Genomic DNA, 23,003 nt, shown 5'->3' on the forward strand with positions numbered 1-23,003 from the left:
CATGTGACCAAAGAAAATGTTTTATGCTGAGAAGGTCATAAAAACTCAGGCATTATGAGATACATAGGAAATGGAGTCAAAGATCAAATCTTGAGGCACTGGGAAAGGCCTCGTTGCCAGGTAATGAGAACTACTAAGGATCAGGTTATTTCTCTCTTAGTAACTGCTCTAGACAAGTAAGTAGGACAGTCTGGTAAAGGGTAGAAAAAGAAGTTCACGTTTGATAAATAGATTTTTATTATTGAAGATCCTGAAGAAAATGTTTAGATTTTCTTCCTGGAAAAAAAATGATATGAATGCTTTGCGGTGTTGTCTTAGCAATTTACATCACTTTAAATTAACTCAGCAAGTCATCCTTTGCCCTGTGCAAATCTTCTAGGCATCCTTTTGTATTTCCTTTGCCCTTTTCTTGGCCCTGTTCTATGTTGTATTGTTCCAATAGGAACCAAAGCAAGGGCCTCCTGAGTCCTCCAGCTTGTTATTTGGCTGATCAGAGGCCTGGCAGGAAAGGGAAGGAAGGCAGAACATGAGACACAGTGGCCACTCCCCTGGCAGGCTTCCCACCAACTGAAGAAGACCCTGCTTCTCTTCACACAGCATTTTTATGCTTCTTCTCCTTACCCCTTCCAATCTAAGCATGGACACTCACCCCATCACCAGTTCTGCACTGATCCCCCATGGGTTCCTAACCCTCTGCCCTCACCTCACTAAATAGCCCTTTGATTAAGGCCTATTACCCTTAATCAAATTACCCAGTGTGTAACTAAAAGAGTATAACTGGATTGTTTGTAACACAAAGGATTAATGCTTGAGGGGATGGATACCCCATTCTCTATGATGTGATTATTATGCATTACATGCCTGTATCAAAACATCTCATGTACCTCATAAATATATCCACCTACTATCTACCCACAAAAATTAAAAATTAAAAAATGTTTAAAATAATATAAAGTTACCCAGTTTGGTGGACCATCTGCTTCCTGCAATGCCCTCATCAATACGGATAATAATCTGTAAAACAGATGAACAGGATCTACTGCCCTGTTCTTTATACAAAATAACTTCATTAAATAATATTTCATCAGCTTCATGGTTGCTCGTGGAATGTAATTAGAACAGACCTGCAGCGGACCTTGTCAGTATTCTGCCTGGAACTCTCACATCTCTTTGCTTATGTCTTTCATTTTTATTCTCTGAGGCAGCACATGCTCTCTTTGTTGGAGGCCTACCTCCATCTGTCAGAACCCTCTGACTACACACAGGAAAAAGCAAACATGCCTAGAAACGTACATATCCCCATCATGACTGATGGTGCGGTTGTAAATACTTCAGCACCCTCATCTCTGATGGGAACAAATCTAAGAAGTGACAGGCCTTATCTCCAGATCCTCTTTACTGGATTGAGCCACAGATGTTTTCCATGAAGTCTAACTATATAATGCAAGCTTGCTTGGATTTCTTCCCTTTCCTTCACTTCCTTTCCCATCTCCGTTTCAGGTCCCCACCCATCTATGTGTTCCTCCTGGATATATTTCCTAATAAACCATGTTCACCCAAATCCTCATCTCAGGGTCTGCTTCAGAGCAACCCCAATCTAAGTCAGGAATCATATGACATATATTAGAAAATAGTTTTTTTAAACATAAAATGATAGCAAAAATAAAAAATCTCTTATAACCGTTGCAGAAAAAGAGACATGTCTAAAAGTAATCCATGTCAGATAAATTTAGTTTTTTGATCAATTGTGATTTAATATAATTAATTTTTGGCCTGGTATCAATTTTCTAAAAAGCACTGCTCTGGGGAAAAGTGAAAGCAAATCCCTTTCTCTGACATATTTTTAATGTTGAGATATTAGATTCTAAGACACAGACGCTATGGACTCTATAATGAGATCACATTACCCATTGCTAGTGGGTGTGGCACTGACAGGGATAAGGAGGTAGCATCCTGCTGGCCTTTCAGAGACCTGCGAAGAAAGTAGTAGGTGCTCAGTGAACTAGTTACACTTTAAGAGGTCTTCTGATCATCACTTGTCCACTTCTAGGGGGCTTTCAAACCTGATTCATCTTCAACCTCACCAGGGGAATACAGGCCTCTTTGTAAAATCAGAGTAATGGACGGAAAAGAGACCAAAACGACACGGTTCATTATCTTCCTATTTCAGCCTTTACTTCGACAAATGAGGTGACCAAGCACAAGCGTGTAGGAGTTTACACAAAACCATTCAGCTGGTTAGTGGAAGGGCAGGGACTTAGATCCACGTGTCCAGCGTTCTAGCTAAGTGAGTTTCTTTGGCTGATACTACTGATTACACTTTTGAATTATTCACATATCCTTCAAGATTCTGAGAGAAATGCAAATTTAATTTTTCACCATTTTTTCTCAGATAATTTTTGCCATTATATCAGAAAGTTAAGTGATGATTTTATCAATTACCAAAGTTGATTGAGGTTGGTTATTTGTGAAGTCATTAGAAAGTTTACCTTATCCATTATGAACCTGACTTTATGATGAGGGATGGGGGATGTGGATCAACCTCGTTTTTCTCGCAGAAGGGCTGAGGTGTCACCATCCTACTTCTAGAAAGGGAGCCACGTATCACCAACGAATCAACAGTATTAAAGAGAATGTTTAACATAAAAAGTCATGTTTTATAACAAAAATGTAGAACATTTATTCAAGTCAACAAAAGAAACAAAATATTGAAACAGTTAATGTCTTCTCTAATCATTTCTTTTTGTTCATTTACAGAGTAGTAATGATTATTTTCTCTGCCTTAATTTCTAAACAATTTCTCAATTTAGAATGAATTAACTGGAAGAATAGTTCCTTTTTTCTACACATGCAGAAGATAGTACAGATGTAAATAACTTTTTCAACAAGATATCCTGATAAATCCATGTACCTAAATTATTTCCACTGGTACATCATTACTATATTTTTCAACATCTAATAAGCAAACATAAGATCTGAAAATGAGTTCTCCCTGCATACTTGCATCTATTACAATGAATATTGTGTGTGGTTTGGGTTTTGGCTCAGATAATTGTGAAATATTTATAAAATTCATTCTAAAACGTTTACATGCACTCTAGTGGCTATTAGTTAAAAGTAGGAATACATAGCACATGATGGTCTCTTCACAGAGAAATGTCAATAAGAAAGTTTAAAGATATTTCACAAATGCATTTAAAAGGTATCAAATTATGTTTGCACTTTTGATCAGTTTAAATAGCATACATATCTTAAATATAGGTTTTTAAGTCTTTTGTAAAGCTTCTTTTCTAAGAGAGGAGAGGCCCCTATCAATAGAAGATTTTTAATCATCTATAAATTAAAAAGCAGAAATGTTACACTGTCCTGTAAAAACCTACACGTTCTATTTCTGTAAAATTTGCTTCTACTTACATGCAAAACTAACATTATTTGTCAGAAGAGATTATGGAAGAAATAATTAATTTTGAGAAAAAACTATTAGTGTGAACAAAATAATGCTACTTAAAAAGCAATTGCTTCATAATTAGAATCATTCTGCACAAATCTAATTCACGTTTGTTGTTTTTATTACATGTACACACAAAATTATCTTTGAAATGGACCACTTATCATCTCTTCCAACATTAAGCCAACCAGCAGACTTGAGCCTAATGTGAGAATTCAAACCAAATTCACCTCTCACCAGTTGTGTGACCTTGGGCAGGTTACATAACCCCTCAGTTTTCTCATCTGTAGAATGGATATGTTAATGAGAGTAATTACATCATAGCATTGCTGTGAGGGTTAAAATGAGTCAATATAAAGAAATATGTAGAAGAATGCCTAGCACAGAGTGACATTATATATGTTTTTAGCTACTATTGTTATTCCCAGTCCATAGGAGGCACTCAGTAAATATCTGTTAAATTAAATGCCACTGCCAAATAAAACAATACATAGTAGCCTCGATCAGATAATATGATACAAAATATTCTCACATTTATTAAATACATAATTTCTCAGACAGAAATTCAGAAACTCTGTTCCAGAAACTAGTATTTACAAGGCCAGGAACCGTTTGTGCAGTGTTATCTGTAGGTCTCTGAGAACACCATATCCCTCCCACAAACTGTTCTAGGGCCTGAAGCCCAACCAATAATCCCTTGGCTAAATCTTTGAAAGTCCTTTTAAAAGGCAATTTTTAAAAAGCAGAAGAGGTGGCGTTACATATTAAAACAGCCATTTAGGGGCGGGGGCAGTGGCTCACGCCTGTAATCCCAGCACTTTGGGAGGCCTAGGCGGGCAGATCAGGAGGTCAGGAAATCCAGACCATCCTGGCTAACACAGTGAAACCCCGTCTCTACTAAAAACACAAAAATTAGCTGGGCGTGGTGGCGCACACCTGTAGTCCCAGCTGCTTGGGAGGCTGAGGCAGGAGAATCACTTATACCCGGGGCCGGGCGCGGTGGCTCACGCCTGTAATCCCAGCACTTTGGGAGGCTGAGGCGGGTGGATCATGAGGTCAGGAGATCGAGACCATCCTGGCTAACACAGTGAAACCCCGTCTCTACTACAAATGCAAAAAATTAGCCGGGCGTGGTGGCGGGCGCCTGTAGTCCCAGCTACTCAGGAGGCTGAGGCAGGAGAATGGCGTGAACCCAGGAGGCGGAGCTTGCAGTGAACCGAGATCGCGCCACTGCACTCCAGCCTGGGTGACAGAGCAAAACTCTGTCTCAAAAAAAAAAAAAAAAGAAAGAAAAGAAAAAAAGAATCACTTGTATCCGGGAGGCGGAGGTTGCAGTGAGATGAGATCACGCCACTGCACTCCAGCCTGGGTGGCAGAGCGAGACTCCCTCTCAAAAAAACAAAAAGAAATACAAAAAAATTAATCGGGCATGGTGGTGCGGCGCCTGTAGTCCCAGTTACTCGGGAGGCTGAGGCAGGAGAATGGCGTGAACCCAGGAGGCGGAGCTTGCAGTGAGCCGAGATCGTGCCACTGCACTCCAGCCTGGGCGACAGAGCAAGACTCCGTCTCAAAAAAAAAAAAAAAAAAACCTAGCCATTTAGAACAAGGTGAGGTATATTTGAATACCTACTGATATTTTAGTAGTACAGTTTATTAGATTAGTCAACTAGTTTTAGACACATTCTGTGGGATGATATCAGTGAAAGAACAAGCATACTAATGGGAGAGTTCTGGAAGGACTCTTACAAGGTGGGAGGAATAAATTGCCTGTTTAATTTTTTTTCAGAGGCTTGTACACCTCTGTCATCTTAAAATGCCATCAATATTAGTTTAAACAAGAATTTTCAACCTCAGCATGTATGTGGTAGTGTGTCTAGCTTTTGAAGCCACTGACAAAAAGATCTGATAATGTTCCATGTTATGACACTTCCATTATCTCACAAAATACTTTCTTGCTTTAAAAAAAAGAAAAAAAAAAGTGGTTCCAGACTTCAAAGCAAAAGCTTGTCTCCACCTAACACCGAAGGTTTCATTTATACTGTGTGCTGAGTACAAATTGCTGTGCAAAGTCAGTCTGGATCTGTCAGTGACACAATTAGGAAACCTGACAGGGTTACCAGGACAGAGACTGCTGCTACGTAAATTTAACCTGCTACATTCAAAGGTGGAGGAAGAACTTGGAAACCACTGTTGTTCTGTAAGAAGCAAACGGCACCGATTTTTAGTACACACCTACTGAACTAATTCCAGAAAGTTCACAATCCCTCAGTATTACTTTGAGTTCCAGGATCTGGGTTAATATACTCAGAGCATGTGTTATAGCAGGGAATGAAGGTTGGAATATATGTAGTATCCCATCTGATACTTTCACGGATTACCATTACATATATTTGGAGTTGTGGATATTAGCATAATATCCACTAAGAATAATTAGCATTCTTCTCTTTCCTTCCCAAGATCAGATATGATAGACGCAGGAGTCAGATTCATGGAAACTAATGCGCCAGCTCTCTTACTGGAAGAAGCTAGCTCGGGGGACACATGGCAGGTGTGCTGACGGATGGCTTGCTGACACTCATGCGAATTTAACTTTCACACATACCCCCAACCCCAAGACATCGCAAGAAGCAAAGTCAACTCTATCAGTTATGGAAGAGAGCAGACCACAATTAATTTTCACTACAAGTAGGCAGTTTCCACCTCCCTCTGCCCTCAAGAACAAAAAGGAAAAAATAAGTCAAACACACCAGTTCTGTCTTTCACTAATGAATTAGAAAACTCATCCCTCTTCATATGAAGAGAGTTCAGGGATTTTTCTCTAGCATGTGGTTTTCAGCTGGGGTGCAGGTAGACTCTGCAGGAGACTTGAAGAAATGCAAGGAGATGCTCCTGGCATTTAGTAGGTGTATGCCAGAGTTGCCAAACATCCTGCAAAGCACACTACAGTCCCAGCCAATGAAGAACTCTATTGCCTAAAAGACAATAACACTCCTGTTGAGAGCACTTCTGGGGAGCTTTCCACAGGAAAACATGAGGAAAAAGGAATGCATCACCCTAGCAGTATCGTAGGTGGGCATGTGTGTGTGCACATGCAAGTCTGCACCTATGGGGACACAGCTAAGTGAATTCTTGCTCTCTCTCTCTCTCTTTTTTTTTTTTTTTTTTTTTTGAGACAGAGTCTTGCTCTTGTTGCCCAGGCTGGAGTGCAGTGGCGCGATCTCGGCTCACTGCAACCTCCACCTCCTGGGTTCAAGCGATTCTCCTGCCTCAGCCTCCCAAGTAGTTGGGATTACAGGTGCCCGCCAACACACCCAGTTAATTTTTCTATTTTTAGTAGAGACGGGGTTTCACCATGTTAGCCAGGCTGGTCTCGAACTCCTGACCCCAGGTGATCCCCCCGCCTTGGCCTCCTAAAGTGATGGAATTACAGGCGTGAGCCACCGAGCCCGGCCAAATTCTTACTCTCTTTTTAAAAAATTAAGGTATAATTTATATTCAATAATAGTCACTGTTTTTAGTAAACAATTCTGAAACAATTCTAGACTTTACTACCACCAAGATATAGAACAATTCTATCTCCTCCAAAATTCGCCCACGACTTTTGAAGAAAATTCCTCCTACCCCAAACCCCTAGCCACTATTGATCTGCTTTATGTCCTCATAATTGTGTCTTTCCCAGAAGATCATATAAATGGAATCATACTTTTGCATCTGGCTTCTTTCACTCAGCGCAGCACATTGGAGATTCATTCATGTTGTTGCACATATCAATAATTCATTTCTTTTTATTGCTGAGTAATACCCCATTGTGTGAAGGTACCCCCAATTTGCTTATTCATTCCCTAGTTGAGAGGACATTCATGTTAACTTCTAACCTTTAGAGATTTAGGTTGCAGATAAATATCTTTCAAGAAGCCATGTCCAAAACTGAACTTGCTGAATCTCTCTCCATATTCTCTCTCAACACCTTTGGGAAACCATTTTGATTCAGGTGATGTAACTCAGTGAACCCAGGTTTCTTGTACATGCTACCGTCATATCATTTACTACATTGTCATTGCCAATTTCTCCCAACAGGCTTCAATTCACTGAGGTAGGTGTAATGTCTCATTTAATATTTTTTATCCAAGGCACAAGTACAAGGCTTGGAGCATATAGGGTGTTAATATTTATTGAATAAATGCTTGAACAAATAAATGGCAAGTGAATGAAAGCACTCTTATATGTGTCTTATTTATGTACTTTTGAGCCAACAATATGTGCATCTTTGCAGGAGCCTACACTTGACTGTTGTATCTAAGAGGAGCTCAAAGTTCCCCTCTGCTTTTCTCTCTACACCCTACACATGCACATACACACACTCACATACTCACACACGCACACACACACTCACACACACTCACACCCAAGTAGAAATGTAGACTCCTAAGTACGTGATTTTTTTCTTTTGCAGCCACCTTACCCTCTAAGATTTATCAAGAAAAGATTTAAACAGAGACCAAGCCAGGTAGGTGTGGGTGCCTTATAATAATGTCATTATAGGCAAGAAATGTTGGCACAACCAGGGAACTCCATCCTGGGCTCGATGGCCCTTAATTAAATAAGTCAAGCTGTCTCCTTTGCTCCTCCCCTCTAAGCCCAAGTCCAAATCTCAGCTCTCTGAATCACAGTACTGAGATGGCAGGAAAAGATGGAAAAGCTAGCAAGAACATGTGGGTACGCCTCAAGCAGGGGCCAGGTCCCATCCAGAAACAGCCTCTGGGAGGCTCTTGCCTACCCTACAGCTCTGGAGAGTGGAAAAAGTCAAAGGGACGCCCAAAATGTTTATTTGCCTCTGTCTTCACCACATGAAAACTGGACCCCTGAGAACTGTGGCCAGAAAACAGATCCTTGCACTTAACCCTGATAAAGGACTGAGAAGGAGACAGAGAGAAACAAGCAAAAGGGAATCTCGAGTGCCATTTAGGGGTCAACAATCTAGTCTAACAATCTCGTTTTGTAGATGAGAACAGCCTATGGTCAGAAAACTTCTTTAGAAATCAGAAAAGCTAAATTATTGATCTCCTTCCATTGCTAATTATTAGTAATGAGACGATCTTGAGCAAGTCATTTAATCTTCCCGAACTTCATTAAGGAAAAGTCCCATATTCCATGCTTACCCCATCGATGCGTTATTTCAATGAAACAATGTATTAGAAGTACTTTGAAATATGTATAATATTATCATGTTTAGAGTACTGCTATAAACAACTCACTTTGGATAGCACTTAGAAATATCATAGATTCAAGGATAGACTATGCCTGGGACTGAAATCAGAAAACCTTGATTAAGCCTTGCCTTAGTTCTGTTACCACCTGGTTCTGTGATAACCAGAAGGAATCTTCTCAGCCACTTATTTTTTTTCCAGGCATTATATAGGAACACACAAATTTCATATAAAACAGTGTAGAAAAATAAGTATTAGCTACATTTTATAGGATAAGAAAATAAAACTTACAGGGGGTAAAAACTTTGCCCAGGAAATAAATTATAAATGTCAGCTTTGGGATTCAAATCTTGGTCCACTTGATATTAAGCTTGTATTCTTCCCATTACCAACATTTCTAGCTGCAGTTATTTTATCTGAAAAGTAAAAATGAGAGAAGATTTGAAAATCTACATTATCCTGTACAGGTCAGAAATATTCTAACTTTTAATGATTCTAATTTTAAATTTTGTATTTCTCTCTTATATCTTCTTAATTACAGACATTTTTTATTTTGCCCTTCTACTCATCATCTCAGTTCCTGATTTTATAACCATGCGTTACAGAAATTGTTCTAACTCAGTAAAGTGAGATCTAAGTAGTTTAAGCTACTGCCTTCATCTTTGCTCACCTAACACTTTAAAATATTTTGAAATTTAATGTAGTTCGTTTGGTTTATATCTAAAATTTTTCAAATGAGTTTAAGTAAATAACATAAACATATTATTAAATCTATAAGACATGAAAGTAACATTTTATTGCAAATGAATCTCCTAAAGAAAATCGTGAGCTTTTTTTTTAAGTTAGTTCATGTCTCACTGAATGAATATGACCAATAATTAGAATGAGGCAATACATTAACTGTAAAGAAAAAAAAGAATAAAAAAGTCCAATTTTCTCTCTAAGAGATATATTTGCAATAAAATTTTACTTTCCTGTTAAATACCTATTTACAGATTTTAGAATGTATTTGTGTTGTTTACTTAAACTTCTTTTTAAATTTTTTGATGTCAACCAAAAAGAACTACATAAGCTCATAATAAGTAGGTGGTAATAGAAGAGATTTTGGTAACAATGTCACTTACTTTGTAAATTTCTTCTGAATGTTATACCAAAATTGTGATATATTATCAGGAATGATTTTAATAGTATGTCAATTAATAACTCAAATATTTTGTTTTTAATCATGTTGAAAGCAAATTTTGAAACCACCTGACCTGCAAAAGAATATGTTGCCCAGAATTTACTTTCTCAGTATCTGAGAAGTATCCTAGAAAATCTTTACCAAGACTTAGCAAGTGGCTCTTCATTATAATGGTAGCTCTTTCACTTGGGGACACCTTTTTTTAAAGCGAGTGTGCAGAAAGGAGTTGACATAGAACTTATAAAAAAAAGCTATCCTTGGCCAGGCACAGCGGCTCATGCCTATAATCCCAACACTTTGGGAGGCCTAGGCAGGTGGCTCACCTGAGGTCAGGAGTTCGAGACCAGCCTGGCCAACATGATGAAACCCCGTCTCTACTAAAAATATAAAAATTAGTGGGGCATGGTGGCGTGCACCTGTAATTTCAGCTACCCAGGAGCCTGAGGCAGGAAAATCGCTGGAAACCGGGAGGCAGAGACTGCAGGGATTACGACACAGCACTCCAGCCTGGGCGACAGAGCAGGACACTGTCTCAAAAAAAAAAAAAAAGCTATCCCTTTGAAAGGTCTGCCTGCAAAATTTGCTCATGACTGGCACCTGGGAACTTAGATTTTGAGTGGATTCCCACCACCATTAGAAGATAATAATAGCTTATGATTTCTAAACTGTTTATGCAAACAGCAAGGCTTAAGCTGAACACCTGCTTTCCTTCTGGTAGTCTGGGATTTGGGTACATGACAGGCAGCAGGTACTTATGTGACCAGCCCCCAGTAAAAACCCTGGACAGTGAGTCTCAAAGAAGCTTTTTGTGCCAAACAATTCCCAAGTGTTAGTGTCAGTTGTTGCTGGGGGAATTAAGTGTGCCCTGTCTGACTCCACTTTGGAAGCATGTGCCTGGTTTTCTCAGGACTTCGCCTCATGCACCTTTTCCCTTTGCTGTTTGTGCTTGTACTTTCATTGTAAATATTAAAGCGCTGAGTACGACTATATGCTGAGTCCTATGAGTCATCCTACTAAATCATCATATCTGAGGGTAGTCCTGAGTACCCCCAACATATATAGTATAGTCAGAAAAAGTTGGAAAAATTAAAATATAGTTATTTCAACACACCTTTTCCAATGCAATATTTTTATAACTTTTTCATCTTAATTTTTGTGAAATATGCTTTCATATTTTGAAACCTTGAACTTGCATACTTTGGTTACTTCATTTATGGAAAATTTTCACAATATAGCCTAAATGACAAAAACATTCTTATTGCCAAACAATTAGCCAAAGCTGACTAAAGAATAAATCATCTTGCAATATTAATTACTAAAGCTTATCTCATCAAAATTAAACCAAACGAGATCCAGTATATTTATTTTATCCAAATGTATAATTTTAGAAAATAAGTAAAACATACAGTTTCTCTTTACTTTGTAATGAGATAAAATATAAAATTAGTATGTGAAATATGGCTAAAATTAAAGGCATTAATAAAATGGAAAATATAAGTTATGGTATTCTTTGAAAAATGTTTATATGGAGAGATTGACATCCTGGATTCAATTTTATAGAATAATTGAATAAGAATCAACTATCAAATAAGAAATAATTAACTTTATACATCATGATCAAACTTTTCTGATATACCAATGAAAGAGAAAAGAATATAATGTTAAAGTGAATCCATCCATGAGCTAGCATATAATTTTAGACTTTGTCTATGGGTGGCAAAAAAAATACTAAATATATAATAAAATGAAATAAGATGAGGCTACAATTGGAATAAATATTTCATAGTATGGCTTATTTTGAACTTGAAAGAAATCATAGTAAAGTTTTATCTTGGACTTTTAGCCGATGTATCATGAAAAATTTAATAGTCCTTGAAAATATTCCAGTTAGAGTTTAAAAGTCAATATGAAAAATATATTTTGCTTTGACTTTTTAAATGTACTTTTAAAAACTTCCCAAGGGTGAATTTTGAGAATAGTGATAAAGAATTGTTTATTATTACATACATGAGAAAAACATTTTTATTGCTCAGTACAGCTTACTGATATTTACTTAGCTGTGTTTTAATCTCTTTCAAGAGTATTGCATTTTCTACAATAGGACAAAAGAGGAATGGAATAAGACAAAACAAAATCCTTGAATAAATGTGGCCATTAATCCCACAGTTCTATTCTACCAAATACCTGAATCCAGAAGATCCCATACAAATCAAAATACCCTGTTGTCTGATGCCATGCTGTATGCTTAAGATAATACGTATGAAGAAAGAACAATAAAAATCTCTAATGGTTTCTTGTGCATTGATCAGTTGTCAAAGGTAAAGGGGTCATCCCTTTTCTCTTGCCTGCAAAGAGTACTGAGGGTGCCTAAAGCACCATGATAAAATTTGGGGTATGGTAGGATGCCTTTCTTTGATAAAATGGAAGGATTATAGCAAACACTGTCACAGACTAATTTTAGAAAAGAGTTCATATAAAGGTGGAGAATCTGAAAAATATTCCTTAAAACATCTGGGCTCCCTTACGCCTTAGAAAGTTTTCTTACACTCCCAGGATTAACATGTTCCCAGTTTGAAGATCACTAGTGACAAAATTTTTTCCTGAATATCCCTAAGCTTTCTTTCTGACTCAATTCCCAGGTCCAGTTGCAAGTGGAAACATATTATGAGTAATATAGGATAAACTTGGAAATGAAGGCTTTCTCCTACCTCACTTGGTAGGCTTTCTTTCTAACGATGCTTTCTGTGGTTCTTCTTTGTAGGATTCCATACCACCCCAGCTCCAATTTGCCAGCCATTTTTACTGTGTCTTGTCAGTCTAGGTAGCAGCTCTATTAATCCACTGATGACAGTAATGTGATTTTCCTTGTTCAAGAGGTAACAGCGTTATTAGATATAGGATCTTTAACAGCAAAAATATACACCCCCTACATTAGTGCAGTAATTTGTATTTCTAAATCTTATTATAAATAGCATTATAAAATTCACATAAATATATGCAGGTGCAACTTGGAAAAAAGTGAGATTTTGTGTTTATTATGTTGAAACTTAGATTCTTTCATAGAAGAGCTCATGGGACTTAGATAAAAGAAAAAAAGTTGAGAGCTACTGGTTTAGGAAATAGAAAGCCAGTTTGGCAATAACCAGCCATTCTACTTTCTTCCCTTTCCTATATTCTCTGGCCAGTGCTTGGTAAATTTTAAATCATGATTTTCTATAATTTAATCAATAATTATTCCAGGCTAGAAATGAAGTGTATTATTATTAATATATTTATAATAATGTGCAATAATAAGGCTAGACAATCATCTGGCATCCAGAATTAGCATAATCCATCTCCAAAGTGGTTGATGCAGTGAAATAAATGAAGTAACCTAAGTGAGTTTACACAGAGATGTACTTACGTATCTAGAAATAAAACCCCAAACCAATTTTGGTTCAGTCATTTATCATCCCACCAAACCACAATTGCTTCTTCTATATTGTTTAGGCTCTTTGAACCACCAGTCCTTCAAACTGATGTATTTGAAATAGATTTCAGAAATTGACTTTCACTTTGTTCCTCATATGTGGTATTTTGAGCATGACTAGTAATGGCAGAGAATGAAAAGAAAAGAAAATGAAAGAAAGGAATAGAAAAGAGAAAGAGAAAAGAAAAAAACTATTATTGTGAAAAATCTGGACACACAAGACTATCATGTTAGGTAGATTATTACATATAAAAATAGCCCTACTAAAGGAAAGAAATAGACTCATTATTGCATACAACATCCTAATATTACATTATCATATTTCTTTCTTTTTTTTTTTTTTTTTTTTGAAATGGAGTTTCGCTCTTGTTGCCCAGGCTGGGGTACAATGGCACGAACTAGGCTCACCACAACCTCCGCCTCCTGGGTTCAAGTGATTCTCCCGCCTCAACCTCCCGAGTAGCTGGGATTACAGGCATACGCTATCATACCCAGTGAATTTCGTATTTTTAGTAGAGACGGGGTTTCTCCATGTTGGTCAGGCTGGTCTCAAACTCCCGACCTCAAGTGTTTCACCTGCCTCAGCCTCCCAAAGTGCTGGGATTATAGGCGTGAGCCACTGCACCTGGCCACATTATCATATTTCTTTTAAGAAGCCTTGCTATACTAACAAGTTTATCCACATAAAACAACAAAGCACTGCTGACAAAACTGATAATGTTTAAATAAATCTCTGATAGATTACTAAAAAGGTCTAGCAAACAACTTCCTATTTAGTTTATATTTATAATTTCATCAAATGCAGCCTATATAAAGGAAATATTATGTGTTTCTGTGCATCACCATAATTCAAATACAAAGCAAATGAAACTGGGAAAAACTATGCATTCTACTGGAATTTTATTTCACTTCTTTTGCTTTATGAAGCACACCCTTATCTGGCTTTTTAGAAACCAATTCTTTATCCAGGATGGCAGTTTCAGGAAATGATGTATAAAGTTTCTGCATATCTCTTGCTTAAAATTCCAACTGGACAATTTTACAGTTTCTAAAGGATAATTCAGACCAATCTTATGCACAATACTGTGCAGTTTTTTCAAAAGAACTGATATTTATGTGCTTTGCCAATTTCCCAGAAACCACAACTATCTGAATCTCTATGAAATAAATAGGAGGAATTTATGAAACCGTCTACATTTTATCTATAAGGTCAAATGAAAATATTATGGAAACCCTGGGATATATGGAAAAGTTGGGAACTGTGTAGGAAGAAAAGTTAATTTACTTGAACTTCTTTTTCTTGCAAATATCCAATGGAGTCAACACACGGTGGTTATACAGATATTAAATAAGCTGAGAAAACCTCCAAATATTTGAAATTCACATTTTTTCCTCAGCCCTAAGTTCCTCTGAGAATTGTACTCAGTTCAGAAATGCTTCGGAATGCAGCTCCTAATTCCCCTTGAAGAGAAGTTTCTTCCCATTTTGATTTTCTCAGCCACAAACTAATCATTCTTAATTGTTCCCAGCTGTGATTCCTTCTCCCAGCGGTTGCTTCCTGCTGGTACCCAAGTAGTACAGAATCATGCAATTTTGTTAAACTCCAATAAATACATGGGAGTGTTGTAGAACCAAATTCACAATACAAGATTTCAAGCACTGTGACTATCAAGTAAACTTTCATTCAGCTTTGAAAGCTGACCACATAAAGAAGACCACTTTTTGTTACAAAGAGGTGACAAGATAGCAGGCAATTAAAAGTTATATTTTCTACTATTAGGGATTATAATGGAATAATATTTATATGTTGATTTGTAATATGTGTATATATGTATATGTATTTGTGTATGGACATACCTGTTAAATTATTTATAATACATTAAAGGTAGTTTTCACATATATTTAGGATATTTATTTAAATTATTGTTATAGCAACAAGAAATAAAATAACGGTTCAGGACTACGTGATGCTGTCTTGAAACAAAACACTCTATAACAACACCAAGAAAGTAAATCAAAATAGGAAATATTGACACATTAAGGTCTTCATAAAATTAAATACTTAGTTCCTCCTTACATGTTTACATTTTAATCTCAAAAACAAATCTTTTAAAAATTTTTTTAAATCCTTGTTATCAGAAGAGCATTTAAATTATATCATTGAAAGAATATTAGGATTTTGCTTTCTAGTTTATTAATGTTACAAACTCAACCATTTTGTTGGTATTAATGAATCAATCCTTTTTAAGTTATTTTTAAACAAAGAAAAAGAAGCAACAAAAAACATGATTAGAAGAAATTAAGTACACGTGAAAGTGATTTAAAAAGTGAACGTAGGCTTTCTTATTAAAACCAGTGAATCTGAAGTTTCAGTTAATGAACCACCATTCATGGCTACTAGCTTCACTAATAAACTTTGTTACTGGGGAGAAAATTGAGGATAATAAAGACAACATTTCAAAGCTTGAGAAGAGGTTGTCATTGACAGAAACCGTGCAAGTTCAAAATGCCTAAGAAAGTTTGCAAAAAGACATTAAGAAAAGCACAAAAATAATTGTTCTTCTGCACCTGTAGCCTTAATGAACTCATTAGCTATTTCAACATACTACAGTTTATCTGTGCTCCAAATAATACTTACATAGCATCAATGTGCTGAAGGAAGATTAAGATGCTAAGCTGTGTAGGTTATAGAGTTTTACCCTAAATAATAACAAAAAACAAAAAAAGTTAAAATATTTACATATTTTAGGGTAATATGGAGAATTTCTTAGTGTTATTTTTATTTCTGAAAGTAATTTTACAAATAATAATTCAAGGTGTACCATATGTACACTAAAATTCATGCTATGAAAACACAATGTTCAGACAGAAATAAAATTTAGAAAGACTAAACTGAGAGAGGATTGAGTAGTTCATGCCATACTAATGCCTCCACAAAAAGCAAGTAGGAAAGATAGATAAAATACAATAATCACTTATTTAAAACATCGGATTTGTGTGGAAGCAACAAAAACTAAAAACTAATGTATTAGACATGGGGAGGCTGTGGAGAAATGAGCTGGTGATCTGCAACTACTAGGGCATATGTCAGGCTGGAGCACCAGGAAGAAGGAAAGAACGTGGTTTGGTCTAGGCAGAAAGCTGCTATGTGGAGAGCAAAACCAGTGGAGTGTTCAGTGGTTGTATAGAGCTGGAAAAACAAGACAGGAAAGTTAAGTGGCCTCAAACATATAGCATGTTATCCCCAAAACTGGATAGGAAAGAGACAGAAGAGGTAATCCAAAAACCTTGATAAAGTAAAGCAGCCAAAGAAGATAAATATACGGGAAATAAACCTATAAAAAGATGTGCTCCAGGCTGGGCACGGTGGCTCACGCCTGTAATCCCAGCGCTGTGGGAGGCCGAGGCAGGCGGATCACAAGGTCAGGAGATCGAGACCATCCTGGCTAACATGGTGAAACCCCCGTATCGACTAAAACAAAAAATACAAAAAATTAGCCGGGTGTGGTGGCGGGCGCCTGTAGTCCCAGCTACTTAGGAGGCTGAGGCGGGAGAATGGCACTAACCTGGGAGGCGGAGCTTGCAGTGAGCTGAGATCCCGCCGCTGCACTCCAGCCTGGGCGACAGAGCGAGACTCCGTCTCAAAAAAAAAAAAAAAAAAAAAAGATGCGCTCCATCAAACATCATCAGGAAAATGCAAATTAAAACAATGAGATACCACTACACCTATTAAGATGTCCAAAACCCGGAAGAGTCATAACACCAAATGCAGGAGAAGCTGTAGAACAACAGAAACCTCATTCATTGCATTCATTGCCTGGACGGATATAAAATGGTACAACTACTTTGAAAGACAGTTTGGCAGTTTCTTATGAAACTAAACGTACTCTTACAATGAAGTTCAGGAATCATACTCCTTGGTGTTTACCCAAAGGGGTTGAAAACATGTCTACATGAAAACCTGTTTATGGATGTTTATTGCAACTTCATTCATAATAATCAAAACTTTGGAGCAAGCAAGATCTCCTTCAGTAGGTGAATGGATAAATAAACAGTATTACATCTGGACAATGGAATATTATTTAGCACTTAAAAGAAATGAGCTATCAAGCCACAAAAAGACATGGAGGAAACTTAATGTATATTATTAAGTGAAAAAAGAACAACCTGAAAAGACTACATACTGTAGGATTCCAACTATATGGCTTTCTAGAAAAGACAAAATTGTGGAGATACTGAAAAGATCAGTGGACGCCTGGGGTTAGTGGGAGGTGGAAGGGAAATACGGTACAACTTGAGCCGTAGAGTGGACTCAGTGGAGACCAGAGGATTTTTAGGGCAGTGAAAATATTCCGTATGATACTATAATAGTGGATGCTTGTCATTTTCGATTTGTCCAAACCCATAAAACACATAACACCAAGAGTGAATTGTAATGTAAACTATAGGCTTAAGGTGATAATATTCCGTATGATACTATAATATTCCGTATGATACTATAATAGTGGATGCTTGTCATTTTCGATTTGTCCAAACCCATAGAACACATAACACCAAGAGTGAATTGTAATGTAAACTATAGGCTTAAGGTGATAATGATGTGTCAGTGTAGGTTCAGAGTGGTAATACACCCTGCTGGCAGGGGGTGTTGAAATAGGAGAGGCTATGTGTGGGGTGGAGTGGAGGCAGGGCTGCATTTGGGAAATCTCTGTACCTTCCACTCAATATTGCTATGAACCTAAAACTTCTCTAAAAAAATCTATTTGGTTAAAAAAACACGAGCCACTAAAACAGTGGAAAAAATAGTAAAGCAGACTCTTTCACAGTAATGTGATGCTAAAGAGAAAAGACTATTCTGACGAACTGGTGCTAGTGAATATCATATTTTCAGTGGAAAGTCTTGGAAGAAGAAATACATTGGTGATCCACAGATGTACTTTCAATTTTTTCAGTGGGCAGAGAAAGGGATTCCACTCTTGTCCCTGGAGAAGAACTGAAATACGAAGAAACCAGCAGAGACATTTGTGGTCATGCAGGATCAACATGACTAAATTAAAGGCTTGAGTTTCCCCTTTAAGACCTTTGTCTGCTGACTTGAATAAATGGATCACCTTCTGAAATTGGATTCTTTAGTAATCAATTAATTGTTGTCTAATAATTTTGATTTACTGCTACACATTGTAAATGAAAAACGAGAGACACAAGATAAGGTTATCTTCCTCCATTTAGTAGACAGAGAAACAGATAAGTACCTTAAAATAATAATGATATGTTAATGGAAACAGAAGACGAGAGGAATAAATAGATGAGCGAGAAAAAGAGAAAGAATATGATCATATAATTGAAACACCTTTTTACTTTTACTTTTAGAACTGAAAAATATACCTAAAATTAAGAAACTATTGGTTGGGTATACTGGCATGTTGAACACAGTAAAAGATAAGATTATTGCAAAGATAAACTGGAAGACAGGTCAAAATAAAATATAATAACCAAAATACAGAAAGAAAAATGATTGTGGAATAAAGAAAGCATAAGAAGCATGAACAGCATAGCGAAAAGGTCTAAAATATGTAAAATTGGAGTTCGTATAAAGAGAAGGAAAAGATCAAAATAGAAAAAATATCTAAAGAAACAATGGCTGAGAACTTAACAAAATTAATGAAAGTGATTAATAAAAATCTACAGGGAGCTCTGCAAATATGAAGCAAGATAATTACACAGAAAGTCATAAATAGACACATCGTGATAAAACTGTTGAAAACCAAAGGGAATGGGAAAATTCTTAAAACAGCCATAGGAAAATAATACATTACTTTCAAAGAAGCAACTTTAAGGATGAGAGCAGGTTTGTCTACCAAAACCATGGAAACCAAAAGACAAGGGAATGGTTTCTTCATAATGCAGAAAGAAAATATCTGCCATCCTAAAAATCTATGCCAAGTAAAAATTCTCTTTAAATATAAATGTTAAATAAAGTCATTTTTAGGCAAATACAAGTTTTTTAAAATGCATTGACAGAAGACTTTCACTGAAATGAATAAAAAAGGAAATTCTTTATCAAAAAGAAAAATGGTCTTACAAAAACAAAAGCAGTAAGAAGGGTAAAATAGGTGCTTAAAAAGTGGGCAAATACAAACAAATATTAACTGTACAAAATAATATTAAATCTTGATACATTAAAAAATATATCTACTTATCAACTAAATGTAATGTGGAATCATAGATAGAATCCTTGAACAGAAAAAAAATCATTGGGTAAAAACCTAAGGAAGTCTGAGAAAAGTATGGACTTTCATTAATCATAATGTATCAATATTAGTTTGTTAATTTTGACAAATATACTTAATAAAGTAAGATGTTGATAATAAGGAAAAGTGAATATGGTTATTTGGAAACTCTGTGTAGCATCATCATAATTTTTCTGTAAATCTAAATCAAAAAAGTAAAATTGTTTATTTAAAATATGTAGAATTAAAACACATGGCAATGACACAAAGCATGGAAAGAGTATATAGGGCTGGACTATTCTTAGATTCTAGCATTATCGGGCAAGTGGTAAGAATAATAATTTCAGATAGACCCTAATACAAATATGGGCTGCACTCTCTAGAGGAGTACTGTATAATAAAATTTCTGCAATTATAGAAATGTTCTGTATATGTACTAACAATACCATAGCCACTGACCATTTCAAATGTAGCTAGTGGGACTAAGGAACTGAAATTTTAATTTTATTTAAATTTAAATAGCCAGCTGTGGCTACTGGCCACCACACTGAGGGGCATAATTCTAGAGTAGCCTAAAAGAACAATAAAAACTTAGGTTTTTATTTATGTGACCACACATAAATTACAGTGGGTGGAAAAAAAAAACCCACGTCTAGAAAAGAAAAGAGATTGCAGACTGTCACACAAAGAAAAAAAAAAGATAGACATTCTTGAAAATTTGGAAAGAAAAAGAAGGATAGATACACGTAATGTGACCATTTTCTAAATATAGATATATGAACTGACAGTGTCTTTTCTAGTTTCAGTCTCTATTTACCTGGAAAAAATTCAAAGATACAAAATTGTACTTTAAAATATATATTTAAAAACTGATTTTATTTTAAAAGAAAAAATTAAATGAAATGGAAATAGTACCTGACAATATAATATGAATGACTGTTAATAATTATTCTATAAAATTATAAATTTAAACATCATGTTTATTAAAAATATGTTTTTTATTTATGTATTTATTTATTTATTTATCTTTTGAGACAAGATCTGCCTCTTTCACCTCGACTGGAGTGCAGTGGTGCAATCTTACCTCACTACAACCTCCGCTTCCTGGGCTCAGGTCATCCTCCACACCTCAGCCTCCTGAGTAGCTGGGACTACAGACACGTGCCACCATGCTCGGCTAATTTTTGTATTTTTTGTAGAGACAGGGTTTCATCATGTTGCCCAGGCTGGTCTCAAACTCCTGAGCTCAAGCAATCCGCCTGCCTTGGCCTCCCAAAATGCTGGAATTATAGGCATGAGCCACCATGCCTGGCCTAAAATATCTTAATGTATTAAAATGAATGAGATGTCTCAGTTTTGAAGGGAGAAAACAAAAGAAAGCATAATTTCCAACAGTAAAACCATAGAATTCAATGACTTAATATGAAGTATTAAAATGTAAATGCTATCATGTACCCCATAATGACATTTTGATCAATGACAGACCAAATAAACAATGCCGGTCTGATAGGATTGTAATACTATATTTTTACTGTACCTTTTCTACATTTAGATATGTTTAAATATGCAAATATTTACCACTGTGTTACAATTGCCTACAGAAGGGGTGTCCAATCTTTTGAATTCCCTGGGCCACATTGGAAGAATTATCTTGGGCCACACATAAAATACACTAACACTAATGATAGCTAATGTGCTTAAAAAAAAAAAAAAAAAACCTCCAAAAAAAATCATAATGTTTTAAGAAAGCTTACAGATTTGTGCTGGGTCCCATTCAATGCTGTCCTGGGCTGCATGCGGCCCATGGGCTGCTGACTGCACAAGTTGGACTTACAATACTCAACACAGTAACATGCTGTACAAGTTTGTAGCTTAGGAGCAATAGATGATACCGTGTAGCCCAGGCGTAGGCCAAACTATCTCGGTCTATGTACATTCTATGATGTTTGCACAATGATGAAATCTCTTAATGGTACATTTCTCAGAATATATCCCTGCTGTTAAGCGATGCATGACTATAGATGTTTTAAGGTGAATTTCAGAATGACAATTTTGGGATGGGATATTTAAGAAAGCTAATTTGAAGTACCTTTTGAAATGAATACCAATGTCCAAAAGGTAGCCAGGCACTAGTTTTATGAGAGCAAGTATTGGTTTGATTTTGCAGCATTGTGCTTTTAACCCAAGACTCCAGCCCGCGTATCAGCAACCTTTCCTTGCGTCAGAATCACTTGGGATGCTTTTTTTTTTTTAATTATTATTACTATTATTATTATTATACTTTAGGCTCTATGGTACATGTGCACAACGTGCAGGTAAGTTACATATGTATACATGTGCCATGCTGGATGCTTTTTAACATAGAGGCGCCCAAACTCTATCTCTGAGCTTTTCATTTAATTGGTTTGGTTAGAGCCTAGATATGAGTAATTTTTAGAAGATTTCTATATGATTTCAAAGTGCGACTAGGATTAATAATCATCACTACTTTGTCCTTTTCAAAATATAAGTAAGTCCATTATTTCAAAATGATTCATGACAGTTACCAACTCTCCAGATCCCTGGCTGTTCCCAGTCTCATTGCATTGAACCAGAGCAGGTCTGATAATTCTTATCATCTGTTTATAATCATTCTGATCCTTCTAATAATCTATTTATTATTCTGATATTTAAAAGCTATAGGAACCATCGTGTTATAAAATATGTTCAAAGTAACACAGCGGCATCTTTGCAAATTGTACCTCCCAGTAGTCAAAGTGGGTTACATAACAAACACAGGCAAAACATTACCAGTTAACCCTAAAAAGAATCTGCTATATCTATAGAGATCACTGTTTACACAGAAAGTACTAGTTTCCAATAATATGAAGTAGAGAACTTTTTAGTGTAAGCATTATGATATGGAAGAGACTGGACAACAGAAAGAACCACTATATCATAGAGTCAACTTTTGAAAAACAGTATATATTGTCAAAAAATGGCATAATGTTGAAGCTGCATTTACAGGTTATATAGAAAATGGTCACAGAGAAAACACTGCTGAATACCTACTGAAGTCCAGGTGTAGGAACTTAGTACATGGAATACAAAAGGGCACAAGACTAACGTTTATTCCAAAAAAAAGAAAAAGGAAAAAAAGAAGAAAAGATAGAAGGAAGTAAAAAGGAAAATGGGAAGATTTATTTTCCTTTTCAATTTTGAAGAAAGTTAAACAAACGAAAACAGGGAAACCATTTGCAACTTACTACTTGCCAACATTACTATTTTGATTGATTTGAACATTACATTAGAAAATTCCATTTGAAGTTATTTTTTGTTAATAAATTGATGTGTTTGCAACTGTAAAACATCTTTAAGGTTCCTATAGTTAAGAGTGCCCCACAAAACAGCAGGTATAAAATAAGTAGAAGCTTTAGCAAGAAAAAAAATGTTTAAGAGTAAGGACTATGCTATCCATGTTTCTGTT

The 23,003-nt window shown here is 36.1% G+C and overlaps 1 long non-coding RNA gene across 1 annotated transcript; it reads right to left on the bottom strand.

The window, feature by feature from the left end:
• Positions 1 to 219: 219 nt before the first annotated feature.
• LOC129011558 (uncharacterized) lies at positions 220 to 4,405 on the bottom strand. The gene is made up of 3 exons (XR_008493356.1): positions 4,385 to 4,405; positions 2,490 to 2,585; positions 220 to 498 (listed from the first exon to the last, which is right to left on the bottom strand). It is a non-coding gene; the product is annotated as an uncharacterized LOC129011558 (long non-coding RNA).
• Positions 4,406 to 23,003: the final 18,598 nt, after the last annotated feature.

The sequence above is a fragment of the Pongo pygmaeus genome, chromosome 14 (genome assembly GCF_028885625.2).
Source record: "Pongo pygmaeus isolate AG05252 chromosome 14, NHGRI_mPonPyg2-v2.0_pri, whole genome shotgun sequence".
Classification (NCBI taxonomy): Eukaryota; Metazoa; Chordata; class Mammalia; order Primates; family Hominidae; genus Pongo; species Pongo pygmaeus.